Source organism: Stegostoma tigrinum, chromosome 10 (genome assembly GCF_030684315.1).
Source record: "Stegostoma tigrinum isolate sSteTig4 chromosome 10, sSteTig4.hap1, whole genome shotgun sequence".
Classification (NCBI taxonomy): domain Eukaryota; kingdom Metazoa; phylum Chordata; class Chondrichthyes; order Orectolobiformes; family Stegostomatidae; genus Stegostoma; species Stegostoma tigrinum.
In genome coordinates, this window is record NC_081363.1 from 29021401 (window position 1) to 29039107 (window position 17707).

Sequence of the window (17707 nt, forward strand, 5' to 3'; positions counted from 1 at the left end):
CTATGTCAACATCAGAGCTGCTTCATGTGGCAGCAACTTACATGGCAAACAGGCTACATGTGCTTCAGGTAAATGATGATCTATGACAGTGAAATGGGAAGAGCCCATTTGGAGTGAAGGGGGTCTACAGTCAGGGAGCTGGCTTATCTCATTACACTACAATGGATTGGTCACAGTTTTTTTCATTCATTCACAGGATGTGGATGTCATTGACCCAGGCAGCATTTATTTCCCATCCCTAATTGCCCAGAGGGCAACTCAGAGTCAACCACATTGCCGTAGGTCTGGAGTCACATGTAGACCATACCAGGTAAGGGTGGCACTTTCCTTCCCTAAACAACATTCCTGAACCAGATGGGTTTTTCCTGACAATCGACAATGGATTCACGGTCATCATTAGATTCTTATTTCCAGATATTTTATGCCATGGCGGGATTTGAACCCAGGTCCCCAGGATGTTATCTGGGTCTCTGGATTAACAGTCCAGCAATAATAACACTAGGTCAATGCCTCCCTAGTTGCACTAGCAAGTCAAGTGCAAGCAGTCCAGGGAATAAGGGCAGGCTTGTTGTGGTGCTGTTGAAACATCAGTCTGGGAATATTTTTAATACTCATTTATGGGATGTGGGCATTTCTGGCTGGAGCAGCATTTATTGCTGGTTCCTAGTTGCCCTTAAGAAGGTGGTGATAAGCTGCCTTCTCAAACTGCTACAGTCCAGAATGGGCCAGGTTCTCCTGCAATCGCTCTTGCTTCAAATCACTTTGATCTCTCAGCCAAAGCTAACAGGCTCAGAGTACTTCTATCTTGTGCCACCTTTTAGCGCAGACACAAAGTCAGACAGCTTGTCATGGCCACCAGCAGTGATCAGTCAAACGGGTTGTGAACATGCTATGTCAATCTCATACATGCACCATGTGCCAGCAGCATACCCAGCAATCACACTGTCTGAGCATCAAGCAAATGGCCATGTCTCTAAATCTAAATGGAATTAGTTCCTCAGTCAGCTCACAGGACATAGCCTTCAGTCAGGGGGTCCCAGCACAGTCAGTTAGGGGCAGCCTCCAATATCTGTCCAAGGTTCAGGCATGTTCAGTAATGGTCAGGGTCAGGGATTCTTACCTCTATTGTCTGGCAAGTGGGCCATGGTCAACATTTGGAACGCTGCACTAAGGATGGCTAGACTCTGTGCCTTCAATGTTGTAGTTACATCAAGACAGACATTCACTCACACACACAGTTGATGACAAACAGTGAATGTTTATTAACAAATGTGACAAACGTAAGTATGGTCAGTGTCACCCTTGCCACCAATGTGGCCTCAGAGTGTCTTCCTCCTTTCCCTCCTGTGTGTGTTAACGTGTGTCTCAAAGCAGCTCCCTGGGTTTTAAATGCAATAACCTACCCTAACTGTTTTTAGCCCTGAAGAATTTGATGGGACATGTTTAATTGGATTCCATACATCGGGTTTGTTGAAACACATCACTGCCTAATTTTGAAGGGAGCAGGAACACAAGAGAATAAAATAAATAAAACCAACCCCTATAACAGGCAGAAGAGGAGGATATTAAAAAGTAATTCAATTCACCTCTCATTCTCCACTTTTACCAAATTTGAATAATCTTGCCTCAAAAAATATAGTCAGGACTCCCAGGAGCTTTAGAGCTGCAAAGTTGTTTAGGCTCAGACATATCTTAGCACAGTTTGTAAAAGTTTGGATGTTTCTCTAGAATATTTAATCAACCATGTTGGCACTTTTTTTTTAAAAAAAGTGATCAGAATATGTATTTTTCTTTCCACACAAAGAATGATTGGTGTCAGTCCAGGTCATGGAAACACCTTCATGTATCAGTGAAATTAAAATAAAGCTGATACCACAAAGTTCTGAATATGTAAATTTGCAAATAAAAAACAGTCATCTTGTAGATATGACTGAACCTATTTACCTCCATCACTGTGGATTTTTCTTTGGTCTCTTTTTAGCTCCGCCAAGCAATTGATGGTAATTCTTTTTTCTAATGTGTGAATCATTTAGTTTTAATGCTGCTAATTAGTGTGATTAGACTGTTCAGGTGTGAATCATTTTTTCCAATACCAGTTCGTTCGCACATCTGTTAGTTATGTCGGAAGACAGTTAATCCAATGAGCGAGGATGTCTTTAAGTCTGTTTGACATTATTGCTTTGATAAACATAGAAATAATTAATTGTCTGCACAGTTACATCCTGCTCCTGCCAAACAGTCTCATGCTTGAGAACTGTCTCTGTATGTGTAAGCAGTGCTATTGGTTTACAGACTATTCAGCAAGACCATGTTGCTGTGGTTTCCCGAATCTGGCTGACCTGGAATATATCTCCAACCTGACTTTGACATAATTTGGAAGATGTTGCAAGTTGATAAAGAGTCTTTTTGGCTGTGCGTGGTCAAATATTCTTTAACCATCAAGTCCTGGGGTGAGACTCAAACCCGATCTGGTTTGGAGGCTGGGACACTTTCCGCTGCACCACACGACCTCTATAGGATGAATATGGGGTAAGATTCCCCAGCAGTTTGGAACAATTGAGTTGAGTTAATAATAAAAAAGAATTCTGTAAACAGATTATGTAAATGTGTAGGAGTAGCAGGGTGGTGGTGATGGGAGATATTTAATTTTCACAACATTGACTGGAATTCGCTCAGTGTTAGGGGTCAAGATGGAGCAGAATTCATAAGGAGCATCCAGGAGGGTTTTCTAGAGTAGTATGTATGTAGTCCAACTCGGGAAGGGGCTGTACTGGATATGGTGTTGGTGAATGAGCCCAGGCAGGTGGTTGAAATTACAGTAGGGGACTACTTTGGAAATAGTGACCACAATTCCGTAAGTTTTACAATACTCATGGACAAAGATGAGAGTAGTCCTCAAGGAAGACTTCTAAACTGGGGGAAGGCCAACTATACCAAAATTCAGCAGGAGCTGGGGAATGTAGATTGGGAGAAACTGTTTGAAAGTGAATCCACATTTGATATGTGGGAGGCTTTTAAAGAGAGGTTGATTAGTGTGCAGGAGAGACATGTTCCTGTGAAAATGAGAGGTAGAAATGGCAAGATTAAGGAACCATGGATGACAGATGAAATTGTGAATCTAGCTAAGAGGAAAAATGAAGCATACATACGGTCTAAGCAACTGAAGACAGGAGAAGCTTTGGAAGAATATTGGGAATGTAGGGTGAATCTGAAATGAGGAATTAAGAGGGCTAAAAGGGGACATGGGATACCTTTAGCAAACATGGTTAAGGAAAATCCCAACGCCTCTTACTCATATATAAAGAACAAGAGAGTAACTAGAGAAAGGACTGGCCCACTTAAGGACAAAGAACGAAAGTTATGGCTTGAATCAGAGAAAATGGGTGACATTCCTAACGAGTACTTTGCATTGGTATTCACCAAGGAGAGGGACATAATGGATGTTGAGGTTAGGGATAGATGTTTGATTACTCTAGCTCAAGTTGTCATAAGGAGGGAGGAAGTGTTGGGTATCCTAAAAGGTATTAAGGTGCACAAGTCCCCAGGTTCGAATGGGACCTAACCCAGGTTACTGAGGGAAGCGAGAGAGGAAATAGCCCGGGGCCTTAACAGATAACTTTGCAGCATCCTTAAACATGGGTGAGGTCCTGGAGGACTGGAGAATTGCTAATGTTATCCCCTTGTTTAAGAAGGGTAGCAAGCATAATCTAGGTAATTAATCGACCGGTGAGCCTGACGTCAGTGGTAGGGAGGCTGCTGAAGAAGATACTGAGGGATAGGATCTATTCCCATTTGGAATAAAATAGGCTTATCAGTGATAGACAACATGGTTTTGTGCAGGCAAGTTCATGTCTTACCAACTTAATAGAATTCTTTGAGGACATGACAAAGTTGATTGATGAGGGGAAGGTCTGTAGGTGTCATATACATGGACTTCAGTAAGGCGTTTGATAAGGTTCCCCATGGCAAGCTGATGGAGAAAGTGAAGTCACATGGGGTCCAGGGTGTGCTACCTAGATGGATAAAAAAACTGGCTAGGCAACAGGAGACAGAGAGTAGTAGTAGAAGGGAGATTCTCAAATTGGAGACCTGTGACCAGTAGTGGTTCCACAGGGATCTGTGCTGGGACCACTATTGTTTGTGATATTTGTAAATGACTTGGAAGAAGGTGTAGGTGGCCTGATCAGCAAGTTTGCTGATGACACAAAGATTGGTTGAGTAGCAGATAGTGAAGGGGACTGTCAGAGATTACAGCAGAATATAGATAGACTGGAGAGTTGAGCAGATAAATGGCAGATGGAGTTCAACTTGGGAAAATGCGAGGTGATGCATTTTGGAAGATCAAATTCAAACTATACAGTAAATGGAAAAGTCCTGGGGAAAATTGATGTTCAGAGAGATCTGGGTGTTTAGGTCCATTGTTCCCTGAAGGTGACAACACAGGTCAACAGGGTGGTCAAGAAGGCATATGGCATGCTTTCCTTCATTGGACGGGATATTGAGGTCAAGAGTTGGCAGGTCACGTTACAGTTGTATAAGACTTTGGCTCGGCCACATTTGGAGTACTGTGTGCAGTACTGGTCGCCACATTACCAAAAGGATGTGGATGCTTTGGAGAGGGTGCAGAGGAGGTTCACCAGAATGTTGCCTGGTATGGGGGGTGCTAGCTATGAAGAGAGGTTGAGTAGATTAGAATTATTTTCATTAGAAAGATGGAGATTGCGGGGGGACCTGATTGAGGTCTACAAAATCATGAGGAGTATAGACAAGGTGGATAGCAAGAAGCTTTTTCCCCAGAGTGGGGGAGTCAATTACTAGGGGTCATGAGTTTAAGGTGAGAGGAGGAACGTTTTTGGGAGATATGCGTGGAAAGTTCTTTACGCAGAGGGTGGTGGGTGCCTGGAACACGTTGCCAGCGGAGGTGGTGGACACAGACACGTTAGTGTCTTTTAAGATATATCTGGACAGGTACATGGATGGGCGGGGAGCAGAGGGACACAGACCCTTAGAAAATAGATGACAGGTTTAGACAGAGGATCTTGATCGGCGCAGGCTTGGAGGGCCAAAGGGCCTGTTCCTGTGCTGTAATTTTCTTTGTTCTTTGTGGGTCAGGAAAATGTAACATTACACCTCGGTGTTTAGATCGAGAACAGGAGGTGATTAAACTACAGAAGCCTCCTGTCCCCTTATCCTGGACTCTGGATCTACTTAAAAGTTGCTCATCTGCATCAACTTCCAGTTTTAAATTAAATGTTATCAACCGAAAGAATTCAACTTCTGTTTCTAACCCCACAGATGCAACTTCTGCCTTCATTCTAGGATCTTCAGTATTTTGGTTGTTTTGTTGCTCATTCCTGCATAGACAGTGAAGAAAAGGCCCGCACCAACCAGTGTCTCAGAGTTCAAGAATATCTTAGTAGTTCCCCAATCCCACACAGCCTGTTTCTACCTCCTGCCAAAAATCCACAAACAGGACTGTGCAGGTAGACCTACTGTTTCAGCCTGCTCATGCCCCACAGAACTCATCTCTTCCTACCTTGGCTCAGTCTTCTCCCCACAGTCCAATCCCTACCCACACACATCCAGGATTCATCTGATGCCTTACACTGATTTCAAAGCTTCCAGTTTACCGGCTCCAGCCACCTCCTTTTTACCATGGATGTGCAATCCCTTTACACATCCATTCCCCACCAGGAGGGTCTTAGGGCTCTCTGCTTCGTCCTGGAGCAAAGAGCTGAACCATCCCCACCCACCACCACCCTCCTCCACTTGGCTGAGCTTGTCCTCACCCCCAACACCTCCCCACAGCCCTACGGCACCTTTCCCTGTGACTAGCAAAAGCGCACCACCTGCGCATTTACTCATCACCAACTCATCTTCACTCCCAGAGATTTGAAGAGAATTTTCCTCTCAGAGTCACTTGATGGCAGTGTTGGACAATAGTTTCCTCTGAGTTGAAAACAACACAGAGCTTCAAACTTACATGAAGACATCAAAAAGGCATCCCTTATCATATTACAGCAGAACTAAATGAATGGACACACCCCAGAAAAAGAGACTTACAATCAATGGATATTTACTGAGAGGTTGCAATAATGTCCATGGCAAAATAGATTAGAAACAAATTGTCAAAGAAAATGTGAGAAGCCAGGTGCTATTGTACATATTGGTAGGTATGTGTTGTTAGGGAAAAGATTAAGGCTTTACAGAGTGAATAGAAGAGGTTAGGAGAAGATTACAAATCAGAACCTCAAAAGTGGTCATTTCTGGTTTACACCCCATGCCAAGCTCAAATGAGGGAAGGAATAAAAGGATAAAGATAAATCAATGGCTAAAGAAGTGTATATTGTTCAGTGAATTAGGTTTTAGGGTCATTGGAAAGATCTGTTCAAAAAGGATGGTTTTCACTTGAACTGAAAAGGTACCAATATCTGAGCAGGGAGATTTTCTCGTTCTATTAAGGGAGACTGTAAACTATTACTGGGAGGGGTGGAGGGATCCTAAATAGTAGAGTAAGTTGAAACACAGATGAGGATGTTTTTGAATTTGAAAAGAACAAGTTAATTATAAAAGGCGAACAAGAGCAAGTCAGAAAATTAAGTAAATCTGAAGAATTAAATTGCATTTCTTTCGATGAAAAGGTTGATGAAGTCAGGGCATGTTTGGGAGCATGGGATTGAGCTATCATAGGTATTACAGGGATGGACAGAACTGGCAGCTCAAAGTTTCAGGTTTCAAATCAAATGCTACAGGAAGAACAGAAAGGGAGGCAAAACAGGAGGGAAGTGGCAGTTTTGATTAAGGAAAACATTACTGCTGTAGCTAGAGAAGATACTTCTGAAAAATTGTCTAGTGAAAATAGGAAAGGAATGATCAGCTTGATGGGATTGATGGGAAATTGAGGAACAAACATGTAGAGGGATCTCAGATATATGTAAGAACAATAAGGTTGTAATAGTAGGTGATTTTAATTTTCCAAACTTTGACTGGGACTACCATGATGTTAAAGGACTGGATGGTGAAGAATATGTTATATTGTTCAAGAAAATTATCTTAATCAATATATAAATGTTCGGATAAGAGAAGGGACAAAGCTTGACATTCTCTTAAGTAGTAAGACAGGGCAAGTGACTGAAGTGATATTAGAGGAATACTTTGGGTCTAGTGATCATAATTCTATTAGTTTTAAAATAGTTATGGCAAAGTAAAAGTTTTCCATAAAAGTTAAAATTTTTAATTGGAGTAAAGAAAATTTTAATTGTATGCAACGAAAACTTTTAAAAATTGATTGGAGTAGACTGTTGGCAGGTAAAGGAATGTCTGATAATTGGGAGTCTTTCAACAGTGTGATAATGAGTGTTCAGAATCATTATGTTCCTGTTAGAGTGAAAGGTAAAAAAAGTATGATTAGAGAACAATGGATGAATCAAGGTATTGAGGTTCTAGTCAAGAATGAAAAATAATCATACATTAAATATAGACAACTAGGTTCAAATGAATCCCTTGAACAGTATAAAGAGTGTATGGCATTCTTAAGGGGGACATCACGAAGGCAAAGAAGGCATATGAGATTGCCTTGCCAGATAAGGTGAAAAATAATCCAAAGAGATTCTACAAGTACATTAAGAGCAAGAGAATAACTATAAACAGGTAGGACCCCTTAAAGATCAAAGACGTCGTTTTTGTGGTGATCCTCAGGAAATGAAAGTGACATTAAATGAATATCTTGTATCAGTTTTTACTGGAGGAAGAAATTGCAGCTACAGAACTCAGGAAAATAAATATTGATGCTTAGAAAATGTAAAGGTGGATAGATCTCCAGGGCCTGATCTAAGTTTTCCCAAGAGGTTGTGGGAAATTAGGAAAGAAATTGCAGGGCTCCTTGCAAAAATATTTGTATTATCTAACTATGGGTGAGATGCCAGATGACTGGCTAACGTGTCATTTTTTTAAGGAGAAGCCTGAGAACTACAGACCGTTGAGAATGACTTCAGTGGTGGTTGAGTCATTTGATTCCAAAAGATAGGATTTATATGTATTTGGAGAGGCAAGGAATGATTAGGGATAGTACGGTTTTGTGCAAGGGAAATTGTGTCTCATAAACTTGATTGAGCTTTTCGAGGAAGTAACCAAAAAGATCAATGAGGGCAGATCAGTAGATGCTGTTAATGTGGACTTTAGTAAAGCCTTTGATGAGGTTTCACATGGGTAGGCTACTTAGTAAAGTTGGATCACATGGGATTCAGGGAGAACTTGCCAATTGGATACAAAATTGCCTCAATGGCAGGAGACAGAGAGTGACGGTGGAGGTCTGTTTTTCCAACTGGACTCCTGTGGCCAGCAGTGTTCCACAGGGGCCAGTGCTGGGTCCACTTTTGTTTGCCATTTATATAAATGATTTGGACGAAAATATAGAAGACACAGAATATTCTTTATTATCACATGCACTCAATATAAAAAAAGTGAAAAGTGTGTACCATCACTCATACATAGAACATAGAACATAGAACAGTACAGCACAGAACAGGCCCTTCAGCCCACAATGTTGTGCCGACCATTGATCCTCATGTATGCACCCTCAAATTTCTGTGACCATATGCATGTCCAGCAGCCTCTTAAATGACCCCAATGACCTTGCTTCCACAACTGCTGCTGGCAACGCATTCCATGCTCTCACAACTCTCTGTGTAAAGAACCCGCCTCTGACATCCTCTCTATACTTTCCTCCAACCAGCTTAAAACTATGACCCCTCGTGCCAGCCATTTCTGCCCTGGGAAATAGTCTCTGGCTATCAACTCTATCTATGCCTCTCATTATCTTGTATACCTCAATTAGGTCCCCTCTCCTCCTCCTTTTCTCCAATGAAAAGAGACCGAGCTCAGTCAACCTCTCTTCATAAGATAAGCCTTCCAGCCCAGGCAGCATCCTGGTAAACCTCCTCTGAACCCTCTCCAAAGCATCCACATCTTTCCTATAATAGGGCGACCAGAACTGGATGCAGTATTCCAAGTACGGTCTAACCAAAGTTTTATAGGGCTGCAACAAGATCTCACGACCCTTAAACTCAATCCCCCTGTTAATGAAAGCCAAAACACCATATGCTTTCTTAACAACCCTGTCCACTTGGGTGGCCATTTTAAGGGATCTATGTATCTGCACACCAAGATCCCTCTGTTCCTCCACACTGCCAAGAATCCTATCCTTAATCCTGTACTCAGCTTTCAAATTCGACCTTCCAAAATGCATCACCTCGCACTTATCCAGGTTGAACTCCATCTGCCACCTCTCAGCCCATCTCTGCATCCTGTCAATGTCCCGCTGCAGCCTACAACAGCCCTCTATACTGTCAACGACACCTCCAACCTTCATGTCATCTGCAAACTTGCTGACCCATCCTTCAATCCCCTCATCCAAGTCATTAATAAAAATTACAAACAGTAGAGGCCCAAGGACAAAGCCCTGTGGAACACCACTCACCTCTGACTTCCAGGCAGAATATTTTCCTTCTACTACCACTCGCTGTCTTCTGTTGGCCAGCCAATTCTGTATTCAGACAGCTAAGTTCCCCTGTATCCCATTCCTCCCAACCTTCTGAATGAGCCTACCATGGGGAACCTTATCAAATGCCCTACTGAAGTCCACGTAAGCACCATTCAGAGAATAAAATTTATAAAAACTTAAGGAGATTCCAACTTTTCCATCTCCACTGCTGAAGCATGCCACCACCAAAGTCCTGCACCAGTCGTTCCAAACCCCACACCATTCTGCAAAGAGTGCCCTGCTCCAGTCTTTCCAACTCTATACCATTCCGCAGACAGTATCCCATTCTGTTCTTTTGCAGCACACGCCATGTCACAGAAAATATCCCACTCCAGGCTTTCCCAGCCCACACCATGCCACAGAGAGTATCCCACTCCGGGCTTTCCCAGCCCACACCATGCTGCAGAGAGAGTCCCGCTCCAGTCTTTCCAACCCCACACCATGCCACAGAGAGTATCCCTCTCCAGGCTTTCCCAGCCCACACCATGCCACAGAGAGTCTCCCACCACGGGCTTTCCCAGCCCACACCATGCAGCAGAGAGTCTCCCTCTCATTCTTTGCCAGCCCAGACCAGGCCACAGAGCATATTCCACTCCGTTCATTCCCAGCCCACACCATGCCGCAGAGAGTCTCCCACTCTGTTCTTTCCTAGCCCACACCATGCCACAGAGAGTCTCCCACCCCGGGCTTTCCCAGCCCACACCATGCCACAGAGAGTCTCCCACTCTGTTCTTTCCCAGCCCACACCATGCCACAGAGAGTCTCCCACTCTGTTCTTTCCCAGCCCACACCATGCCACAGAGAGCCTCCCACTCCATTCATTCCCAGCCCACACCATGCCACTGAGAATCTCCCACTCCGCTCATTCCCAGCCCACACCATGCCACAGAGAGTCTCTCACTCCGTTCTTTCCCAGCCCACACCATGCCCCAGAGAGTCTCCCACTCCGTTCATTCCCAGCCCACGCCATGCCACAGAGAGTATCCCATTCCGGGCTTTCCTAGCCCACTCCATGCTGCAGAGAATGTCTTACTCCGGGCTTTTCCAGCCCATGCCATGCTGCAGAGAATGTCTTGCTCCGGGCTTTTCCAGGCCACTCCATGCTGCAGAGGATGTCTTGCTCCGGGCTTTTCCAGCCCACGCTGCCAGGGACCCACTCCATGCAGGAGTGAGCGTCCTGCTCCAGGCTGACTGACCATCTCTGTAGCCACACTGCCTCGGATAACTCCGCCGCTTGCTGCATCAGACTTCATCGAAGCTGCCTCCTGGAGAAGAGCTGTCTTTATCAGATTAGTTTGAAGCAAAAGAAAAGGGGTAGAAGGAAAAATAAAAAAAAAGAAAAATGCAGACTAGGAGGACAAGCCCAGGCACGTGAGCCTGAACGCTGCCTACTCCACCACTGCCACCTTGGAATCTTGCAAGTTTGCAGACAACACCAAAACTGACGGCATAGTGGACAGCGAAGAAGCTTATCTATGATTAAAGAGACCTTGATCAATTGGGTTAATAGCATGAGGACGGGCAGAAAAATTTTAATTTGGACAAATGAAAGGCATTATATTTTAGTAAAACAGTCCAGGGTAGGACGTATACAATTAAAAGTCTGAGGAACACAGCAGGCCAGACAGCATCAGAGGAGCAGGAAAGCTGACATTTTAGGTCAGGACCCCACTTCAGAATTGGGGGACGGGAAGGGGGCTCTGAAATAAATGGGGGTTGCAGTGATAGCAGGTAGGTAGTGGTGGAGATTGGTCAGTGAGGTGGGAAGAGCGGATGGGTGGAAGAGAAGACGGACAGGTCTAGCAGGCAGTGATGAGGAGGAGGTTTGGTCATGGGATGAGGCCAAGGGTGGGGAGATTTTGAAACTAGTAAAGTCCACATTGAAACCATTGGATTGTAGGCTTCCAAGGCGGAATATGAGGTGCTGATCCTCCAGTTTCCGGGTGTCATCATTGTGACACTGGAGGAGGCCCAGGATGGACGTGTCGTCCAAGGAGTGGGAGGGGGAGTTGAAGTGGTTCGCAACTGGGAGGTGTTGTCATTTGTTGTGAACCAAATGTAGGTGCTCTACAAAGCAGTCTCCGAGCCTCTGCTTGGTCTCCCCGATGTAGAGGAGGTCACATCAGGAACAGGAGATACAACAGACCACATTAGCGGAGATGCAGGTGAACATCTGTTTAAGGTGGAAGGTTTTCTTGGGGCCTGGAATGAAAGTGAGGGAGGGAGGTGTAGGGGGCAGGTGTAGCACTTCCTGTGGTTGCAGGGAAAGGTGCCAGGGTGAAGGGGTTAGTGGGGAATATGGAGCAGACAAGGGAGTCAGGGAGAGAGCAGTCCTTGCGGAATGCAGATAAGGGTGGGGAGGGAAATATATCCTTTGTAGTGAGGTCAGGTTGCAGGTGGCGGAAGTGGCAGAGAATGATGTGTTGAATCCAGAGGTTAATGGGATGATACGTGAGGACAAGGGGGATTCTGGCTCGTTTTTATTGCGGGGAGGGGGTGTGAGGGCTGAGGTGCAAGAAATGCAAGAGATGCGGTTGAGCGGTCGAGGGTATTTTCGACCACTGAGGGGAGGATGTTGCGTTCCTTCAAATACAAGGACGCCTGGGATGTTCAGGAGTGGAATGCCTCATCTTTGGAGTAGATGCAGTGGAGGTGGAGGAATTGGCAGTAGATGATTGCATTTTTGCAGGAAGGTGGGTGATAGGAGGTGTATTCTAAGTAGCTCTATGAGTTGGTGGGCTTGAAATAGATATCAGTTTCGAGGTGGTCACCAGAGATGGAGATGGAGAGGTCCAGGAAGGAGAGAGAGGTATTAGAGATGGGCTAGGTAAACTTAAGGTTGAGGTGGAATGTGTTAGTAAAGTTGATGAACAGTTCAAACTCCTGTGGGAGCATGAGGCAGCTCAGATAGTGATCAATGTAGGGGAGGAAGAGGTGGCAGACGACCTAAAATACCTCTGTTTCTTCCTCTCCCAAAGGCCCAACCAGTCCCCCTCCATCGATACCCTTATCCACTTAACTGAACACGTCCTCACCCTCAACAACTTCTCCTTCAATTCCTCCCACTTCATCCAGACAAGGGAGGTGACCATGGTTACCCATATGGACCTAAGCTGTGCCTGCCTCTTCCTAGGTTATGTTGAACAGTCCCTCTTCCGCAGCTACACTGACCCTATTCCCCACCTCTTCCTCCATTATATCAATGTAACAGATGTTCGCCTGCACATCTGCTATTGTGGTCTATTGTATCACTGTTCCTGATGTGGCCTCCTCTACATCGGGGAAACCAAGTAGAGACTCTGAGACCACTTTGTACAGCACCTGCACTCGGTTTGCGACAAACGGCAACACCTCACAGTCGCGAACCACTTCAACCTCCCCTCCCACTCCCTGAATGACACGTCCATCCTGGGCATCCTCCAGTGTCACAACTATGCCACCCAGAAAATGGAGGAACAGCACCTCATATTCCACCTTGGAAGCCTACAACCCAATAGTCTCAATGTGGACTTCACTAACTTCAAAATCTCCCCACTCCCAACCTCATCCCAAGACCAGCTCCCCGTCTTACCACTGCTTCCTTGACCTGTCCACCTTCTCTCCCACCTCTCCATCCCTCCCACCTCACTGACCAATCCCCACTACTATCTACCTACACTCACCTTTACTAGCTTCATCCCCACTTCCTTGACCTGTCCCTCTTGTCTCCCGCCTATCTGCTCTTCCCACCTCCCTGGCCAATCCCCACCACTATCTACCTGCTATCACCACGCCTTCCCTCCACTATTAATTTCAGAGCAGCCTTCACCTCCCCTATTTCTGATGAAGAGTCCTGGCCCAAAATGCCTGCTTTCCTGCTCATCTGATGCTGCCTGACCTGCTGTGCTCCTCTAGCTCCTGTGTTATCTCAGACTCCAGCATCGGCAGTTCTTAATATCTCCCAATTAGGGCCTTGGGTAGTGCTGTAGAACGTAGCAACCTAAGAATTCAAGTATAGGATTCTTTGAAGTTTGTGTCCTTTGTAGACAGGCTGATTAGAAAAGCATTTGCACACATGCCTTCTCTACCCAGACCTTTTGAGTATAAGAGTTGGGACGTCATGTTGAAGTTGTTGTATAGGATGTTGGCGAGGCCTCTTCTGGAGTACTGTGTCTAGTTCTTGTCACCCTGCTTTGGGAAGGAAATTATTAAGCTGGAGACGATTCAGAAGAGATTTACCAGGATGTTGCCAGGAATGGAAGGAATGAGTTATAAGCAGCAGCTAGATAGGCTGCGACTCTTTCACTCAAGCATAGGAGGTTGAGGGGTGACCTTACAGAGATTTATAAAATCACAAAGTGGAGAGATAATGTTAAAAGCAGGTGTTTTTTCCCTGGGGTAGGGAATTTACCCCTATTATTAGAGAATTGATAGTGTTTCATCATGCATATTTTCAAAAAGTCATATGACAGAAAATTTCATTCAGTACACATTATTACAATAACGCCTTACCTGAAGATTTATTGCTAATTTTATTACTGCTCCATCCAAGAGGACAGATATATCTCTGCCCACAATGTTTTGACAATTAATAGGCAATGTTCCCTATAATCATGCTGTTGCCTTTTGTCTGTACTTTTTTGAGAGGCATAGGGGTCATAACTAAACATATTATTATCAATGTAGAACAAAAAAGCCTAGGGATTCAGGTACATAATTTTTTGAAGTTTGTGTCACCGGTGGACAGGGAGGTTAAGAAGCTGTTGAGCATGCTTGCCTTCATTGCTCAGACCGCACAGTATAGGAGTTGGGCTGTCATGTTGAGGTCATGCAGGATGTTAATAAGGCCTCTTCTGGGGTATTGTGTGCAGCTCTGGTCACCCTGCTACAGGAAGGACATAAAATTGGTTCATAAAGTGATTCATTAAATATCATTCTCATAGTGCATCATGTAATTCAAATTGCAATTATATTGTTAGTTTGTAGCTCCTCCATTTTTATTTATCTATTTTCCTTTTCAATAGTGGCACAAAGCTTCAAGTGTTGTATATTCTGCGTTTTTAATAATCAATTTCTATTTTTGTGGTTTGCAATTCTGTTTCACATTATGGAATTTTGTACCACTTGAGTCTTACAAGAGACATACATAAAATAAAATTGTGCTATCATTCACTGAGATTTATCTGCAATATTGACATGACATTTCATATAGAACTTACATGCAATTCTTGCAAGCATGGATTATCAATTTTATGGACTGGAGAGGGTTCAGAAAAGATTTACCAGGATATTGCCAGGGATGGCCAGTTTGAGTTATAAGGAGAGGCTGGGGCATTTTTTACTGGAACATAAGAGGTTGAGGGGTGATTTTATAGAGGTTTCTAAAATTATAAATGATATAGATAAGGTGAGTGGCAGGTGTCTTTTCTCTGGGGTTTGGGATTTCAAGATTAGGGAACATATTTTTAAGGTGAAAGGAGAATGATTTAAGTAAGACATGAAGGTCATCTTTTTTATGCAGCAAGTGGTTCATAGATTATAAAATCTCTCCTGTGTAGGAGCAGGCGACCCATCAAGTCCACACCGACTCTCCATACAGCATTCCACCTACAGCCACAATCCCTACCCTATCACTGCAATTCCCATGGCTAACCCACCGAGCCTGCCGATACAGTCATCAATATAACGGAGGAAGAGGTGGGGTTTAGGGCTAATGTAGCTACGGAAGAGGGATTGTTCCATGTAACCTACAAAGCGGCAGGCATAGCATAAAACCTATCTACGCTATAGAACAATCCCTCTTCCGTAGCTATACTGATATATATATCTATATATCTCTTATATATACTATGTATCTCTTATATACTATATATCTCTTCCTCCGTTACATTGATGGCTGTATCAGCACTGCCTCGTGCTCCCAAGAGGAGCTCGAACAGTTCATCCACTTCAACAACACTGTCCACCCCAACCTCAAGTTCACCTGGGCCATCTCTGATACCTCTCTCTCCTTCCTGGACCTCTCTGTTTCCATCTCTGGCAACCACCTGAAAACCGATATCCATTTCAAACCCACCAACTTCCACAGCAACCTAGAATATACCTCCTCCCATCCACCTCTCTGCAGAAATGCCATCCCCTATTCCAAATTCATTCGCCTCCGCCACATCTGCTCCCAGGACATGGCATTCCACTCCCGTATATCTCACATGTCCTTGTTTTTCAAGGACTGCAACTTCCCTCCGCGAAGTATCGAGAACACCCTCAACCGTGTCCCCCGAATTTCCCATAACTCATCCCTCACACCCCCTTCCCGCAATAATAACCAAAACAGAATTCCCCTCATCCTCACATACCATCCCACCAACCTGCAGATCGAACGCATCATCCTCCGACACTTCTGCCATCTGCAATCCGACCCCACCAGCAAAGGCATTTCTCCCTACTCACCCTTATCTGCTGTCAGGAAGGACCACTCTCTCCGTGACTCCTTGTTTTGCTCAGTCTCCCCTCCAGACCCACCACACCTAGCACTTTTCCCTGCAACTGCAAGAAGTGCTACACCTGCCCCTACACCTCCCCCTCACCCCCATCCCAGGCCCCAAAAAGACTTTCCACATCAAGCAGACATTCACCTGCACATCTGCTAATGAAGTGCACTGTATCCACTGTTCCCATTGTGGCCTCCTCTACATCGGGGAAGCCAAGCGGAGGCTTGGGGACCGCTTTGCAGAACATCTACACTCGGTTCGCAATAAACAACTGCACCTCCCAGTCGTGAATCACTTCAACTCCCCCTCCCATTACTCAGACAACATGTCCATCCTGGGCCTCCTGCCTTCTCTAGTTACTGATTCGTTTTGGAGGTCTTGTGGCTAAGTCGGTGGCATTCTTGCCTTTGTGTTGAGTTCCACTCCAGGACTTGGTAGCCATAGAAGGTACTTTTGGTAAAAGATATGTTGGCCTTCATTGAGAGAGGTTTTGAGTACAGGAGCAAGGATATGTTGTTGCAGTCATACAGGGTCTTGGTGAAGTCACACCTAGAATATTGTGCACAGTTTTGGTCTCCATTTTTGAGGAGGGATGCTCTTGCTCTCAAGGGAGTGCAGCAAAGTTTTACCAGTCTAATTCCAAGAATGGCAGGCCTGACATATGAGAAGAAATTGACTAGGTTGGGGTTGTTTTCACTGGAATTCAGAAGAATGAGGTGGGGTCTCATAGAAACTTATAAAATTCTAACAGGACTGGGCAGTGTAGTTGCAGGGAGGATGTTCCCAATGGTGGATGTGTCTAGAACCAGGGGCCACAGTCTGAGGATTCGGGATGTACAACTTAGGACACAAAGAATGGTGAGCCTGTTGCATTCATTACCATGGGAAGTACTTGATGACAAAACATTGAATGTTTTCAAGAGGTGACAAGTATAGTACTTGGGGTGAATGGGATCAAAGGTTATGGGGAGAAAGCAGGATTAGGCTACTGAATCAGATGATTAGCCATGATTGTGAAGAATGGCAGAGTAGGATTGAAGGGCCGAATAGCCTCCTCCATATGTTTTTGAGTTGCAGTGCACAAGTTAATAAGCAGCCTATTAACTTTCGCAAAACTTCCTGACTAGAGCCAGAAGGGGAAAAAAATGTGTGAAAGTACAAACAAATTGGCTGCACTGCCACTGGAAGCAGTTTCTCCCCATTTATGCCTTCAAACCTCTTTGTGATTATGAACAAGTTTATTCATCTCCCCTTATCCTTGTCTGCTCAAAGGGTAGTAATTCCAACATCTTCAACCTCTCAAGGTATGTCAGCCACAGCACAATTCCTAGCGCTTTATCCCATGTCACAAAGGCCAGAAGTTTGACCCCAGGGGTTGAATTTTACACTCTCCCAGGTCTGAAACAGCAGACAATAAGATATAGGAACAGACTTAAGCCATTCAGCCAATCAAATCTGCTCCACCATTCAATCATGGCTGTTGTTTCTCAATCGCATTCTCCTGCCTCCTTCATGTAACACTTGATTCCCTTACTAATCAAGATTCTAACTATCCGTGTCATAAAGACACTCAATGACTTGGCTTCCACAACCGTCTGCAGTAATGAGATCTATATTTTCATCAAATCCTGGCTGAAGATTTCCTCCTCACCTCCATTCTAAAGGGTCATCCATTCACACTCTGACGCTGTGCCCT